This window comes from Chrysochloris asiatica, unplaced genomic scaffold (assembly GCF_000296735.1).
Source record: "Chrysochloris asiatica unplaced genomic scaffold, ChrAsi1.0 scaffold00048, whole genome shotgun sequence".
Classification (NCBI taxonomy): Eukaryota; Metazoa; Chordata; class Mammalia; order Afrosoricida; family Chrysochloridae; genus Chrysochloris; species Chrysochloris asiatica.
In genome coordinates, this window is record NW_006408566.1 from 543,625 (window position 1) to 548,991 (window position 5,367).

Consider the following 5,367-nt stretch of genomic DNA (forward strand, 5'->3'; position numbering starts at 1 on the left):
AGTCCCTCTTTTCCCATGAATTTAGAGTCCTCAGCTTCTCCCTCTCTCCATGGCCCCATCTCGACCTCCATCTCTGGTGTCACTGCTTCTCTGGACAAGGTCCCACATTCTGCTTGTGCTCTTCTCCCTTGATGGTCCCTGGGTCCTCTGTTTCTAGAAGGTAAGATTAACTACTCCCTGTTTTTGTTACAAAACTTCTACCTTTACAATTGTGACAGTCGCAATTAGTCATGGTAACAATTACTCACTATTGAATCATAAGAATCTTATCCCCATCTCTTTTTACCAGACCCATCTAGACAAGATGAAAACTATTCAGTGGGGACACTATCTTCTCTTCACACACTCTTAAACTAAACTCCCTCTTGAAACCTTGTAAGCCAGTCACTTCTTGCCTTTATCGCCCCCTCATTTTAGGTAGCCAGTGTTTAAGGTGCCCATCCCTATCTACCCTGTGTACAGAAGGGAATAGCATTGATACTTGATGTGAAGACTCCTTCCCTCTCTGTTGGTATTTAGAGCTACAACAGTGGTTATGAATCAGGCTGCTAACCTCAAGGTTGGCTGCCGGGGTCAAGTGCTGCATCCGACAATCAGCTATACTCTGCGACCCACACGGAGAGATTGAACCTGAGTAGGGATTTAGAAATATAAAACGGGAGATTAGAAATAAAAGAAAGACACAAGACACGATTGAAATAAGTAAAGTTGAAACCAGGTGGGACACAGCACTCTGTGGAGATACTGTGGCAGCGAGTTTATTATATACACGGCTCAAGGGGAGGTGCTGAAGGCAGTGAAAAGAGTGCAAAAACATCTGGTGTTATTGATGTATACATTAAGCAGGACTTTATCAGAAGAATGTAACTTGTGATAGCTATCTGGAACATGGATTAGGGCAGCTAGAATTTTGCACAGGCTGAGCTGAAGGACATAGCTAAATACAAGGAAGAATCTTGTAAGTTCCCTGTCCCCTGAGGCAGCCCTGCAAGTTCCTGGGGGATGGGGGGGAGGGAGGCTTGACTTGGATGCAGCCCGAGTTTCTGGACCCCAACTGTTCAGTTGCAATCCTTCAGTTAAACTACACCCAAGTCAGGGAACTTCAGCTCAGCTGTTTCCAACAGTCAGCAGTTCAAAACTACCAGTGTTCCACAAGAGAAAGATGAGGTTTTCTGCTCCCGTAAAGATTTGCAGCCTCAGAAACCCTGTGCCAGGTCACTATGAGTTGGAACCAACTTCATGGTACTTAAAAACAACAACCCTATACAGGTTCGCTAGGGGTCGGAACTGACTCGACAGCACTTCACAACAACAACAACAAACCTCCATGAGTATAGGTCAAGTTCATCAAATTGTAGCAATTTACCCTCATTTTCTTTATCAAAAATTGGGTTTTCTGGGTTTTTTTTTCATCTTCTTTTGGTGTATTATTCAATATTTTACCCATAGAATCCTTCAATATTGCAACCCAAGACTTGAATCATTCCTTCAGTTCTTTCAACTTAAGAAATGATAAGCATATTCTTCCCTTTTGGATTTCTAACTACAGGTCTTTTTGCACATTTCATTATAATACCTGACTGTCTTCTTAAGCTGTCTTTTAAAATAGTGACTGGCTTACAGTTGCACAAGTGTGCTTAGTTTTAGAATGAGGGGGTTGATATAGAATCCCACTGAACAATTTTCCTCTTGTCCAGATGGGTCTGGTAAAGAGGATGGGGGATAGTAGTGATAGAATTTTCTGACTAAATTGTGAGTAGTTGTTATCAGGAGTAATTGCGATTGTCACAACTGTAAATGTAGTAAAAGGGGGAAGTAGTTAATCTTGCATTGAAAAATTCTGTCATATGATTTCCAGCATCATTTTTTATCACCAAGGCCATATTTTCCAATTACCAGTCCTTTCTCTTTGTTTCCAATTTTCACATTCCAATCACCAGTAATTATCAGTTCATCTTGATTGCATGTTTGATCAGTTTCAGACTGAAGAAGTTGGTAGAATTCTTCAATTTTATCATCACTGACTCTAGTGGTTGGTGCATAAGTTTGAACAATAGCGGTATCAATGGGTCTTTCTTGTAGGCATATGGATATTGTAATATCACAGACAGCATTATATTTCAAGATAGATTTTGAAATGTTCTTTTTGATGATGAATGCAACACTGTTCCTCTTGAATTTGATATTTCATATGATTATCTGATTCAAAATGGCCAGAACCAGTCCATTTCAGCTCACTAATATCTAGGATATCGATCTTTATGCACTCCATTTCGTTTTTGACAACTTTCAATTTTCCAAGAACCGTACTTCATACATTCCACATTCTGATTATTAATGGACATTTGCAGCTGTGTCTCATCAGCATATGATGGTCCCAACAGTTTTGTTCTATTCTCATCATTAATGTCAACTCTTCTTTGTGGAGGCAGTTCTTTCCCAGTCATATTTTGAGTACCTTCCAACCTAAGGGGCTTATCTTCTAGCAGTATAACAAATAGTATTCTGCTGCTGTTCATAAAGTTTTCAGTGACTAACCTATTCAGAAGTAGTCCATCTCTCCTTCTTCCTAGTCTGTCTTCATCTGGAAGCTCGGCTGAAGCCTATCCAGCAAGGGTGACCCTGCTGGTATTTCAAATACTGGTGGCATAGCTTCCAGCATCACTACATCACACAAGTCACCAGTTAGGCAAAATGACAGAGGAGTGATGGCACAGCTTTCCAGACTTGCCATCAAACACTCTTTAGTAACAGTTCACCCTTATCCACCCAACACATCCACAGCAGTCCATTTGCTCCCCATCTCATTTTTCATCCCCTAAGGGAGCACCCCCAGAAAATGGCAAGGAGTGGAGGTATCTTTTCAGGAGCTCATGGGACCAAGGCAGACTCCAAGGCTGCTTCACAGCTCTTTTGTTGTTGTTATTAAGTGTCATCAAGTGTATTCCAACTCATACTGTTCCTGTATATAGTTTCTGAGGAGTGGCTGGTGAGTTTGAACCACAGACCTTGCTTTTAGCAGTCCAGTGCTTATCCTCCAGCTATTTTTCCTTCCCTCCCTAGAGTGCTGAATCAAGAACTTGTTTCTGAAATTTAAAATGCAGTATTGTCCAGTGATTATATCCAGCAAGCTTTAAGATTGTGTGTGCTACTCTACAAATGGGAGATAATTACTCTTGACAAGGAAGTGCTTTGAAGGTGCTGTGTAAAGTCAGTGCAAAGCATCTTGAAGCAGCCACATCAAAAGATGCTTTTCTTCATCTCATCTGAGATCACAGAAGGGATGTTTGCATCGGGTCATTCATCTTCTTTCCCTATGAAAACAGATGCAGACTTTTGTGCCATGCTTAGCCTGCATTTCTTTCCTAGGCCACCAGACTTCACAGAACATTAAAATAAAGTCTGCTTTTATGAGCATAAAACTCTTCTTCTGTGGCTACTCAGAAGTAAGCCTCGTTCAGATGAATTACTTTTTAGAAGATTAGCATGGTCCACATGAAAGCATTGTGAGCAAACTGAATTTAGGATGCTGATATTTAGCAGGTGACTGCTGAAAAGTGAAACAGAAAGCAAGAGTTAGAGGCTCCCCTACAAATACAAAGGGTTCTGAAAGCAAAGCAACTTTTTGGTTTGGTTTTTTGGATGTCCAGAATCTTCTAGGGAGTGTTTTGTTTTGTTTCGTTTCCTGGAAGTTCAGAAGCTCTTAGGGAAATAAGTAAAACTCCAGTTTTAGCACATTTGTTGTCTAAAAAAGATGGATAAAAATCATGGTTTATGCTTGCGTTATATTTTACATGGAAGCAGTATCTGATCTTCTAATACGAAGAAAAAATTGGTTAAAAAAAAAAATGAAGAAGCAGTTAAAAAGAAAAGGAAGGGGGAAAAAAGGAAATTAACTTTTTTCTTTTGAATTTTTTGTCTATGTACTGGAAGGGAAACAATGTATATTTATTTTCTCAGTAGGATAAATTATTGGGAACTTTCCTGCATATGGAAAAAGGGAAAGGAAAGAAAAAAGATTGGCAATGGATTGTAGTGTTGGCTATGCAACCTGGGGAGTGTAGTTGCTGCTGCTGGATTATACATGTAAAAGTGGTTGAAATGGCAAATGTTTTGTTGTATATATATTGTTACAATAAAAATAAAATAAATGAAGATACAATCTCAATAATCTTGCTCAAGACAGACAGTCTCTAGAAAAGTCACAGGCTTGTAATCATGCCTGCCTGCATATATCACTTTTCCAATCATGGACACAGTGACTTGAATTTGGATTCTAGGTACCAGACTGAAAGCTTATCCATTTGCTTACCCTACTATTTGTTTTTCATCATGTCCTCCCCTCTTCTATATTTCTTTGACAATTCATTTTCTGTACCAGACACAGACCTTGTCTTAGTTTGGAGCTCTCTAAAGGAGCATAATTGGGAGCTTGGTGGCTCCTAGAATAAGCGTTGTTGTTGTTGTTGTTGTGTGCCATGGAGTTGATTCCGACTCATAGCAACCCTGTACCGGGTTTCCGAGGCTGTGAATCTTTACGGGAGCAGAAAGCCTTATCTTTCTCGCACGGAACAGCTGGTAGTTTTGAACTACTGACCTTGTGGTTCGCAGCCCGATTTATAACCACTACGCTATGGGGAAAAAAAGACAGAGAGAGAGAGAGAGAGAGAGACAGAGACTAGAATAAGCATTGTATAAGGCTCAAATCCACCAGCCAGCCGCTCCAAGAGAGGAAGATGAGGCTTTCTGCTCCAGCGAAGATTCAAGGCCTTGGAAACCCTATACAGCATCACTAAGAGTCCTGGTGTGGAGCTGCAGGACCAAAATATCGGTTTGAACTGCAAGGTTGACGGTTCAAACTCACCAGCTGCCCCTCAGAAACCCTATAAATAGTTACTATGAGTTGGAACCCACTAGACAGCACTTAGCAGCAACAACATGAGTCAGAACCTACTCTATAGCACTTAATAACAACAACAGGGGAGCAAGCAAAATCAGTGAGCTGTATACATATTAAATAATATATATGTATGTGTATGTATATAGGATTCCTGGTATGTCACTGTGGGATAAGGCATTGGACTGCAAGGTCAGTTTGAACCACAAGGTCAGCAGTTCAAACTCACCAGTTGCTCCTTGGAAACTCAATGGCACTTAACAACAAATATATATATATATATATATTTGTTGTTATGTGCCGTGGAGTCGGTTCCGATTCATAACGACCCTGTACAGGGTTTCCGAGGCTGTAAATCTTTATGGGATCAGAAAGCCTCATCTTTCTCCCATGGAACAGCTGGTAGTTTCGAACTGCTGACCCTAAGGTTCGCAGTCCGATTCATAACCACTACACTACCAGAGCTCCTT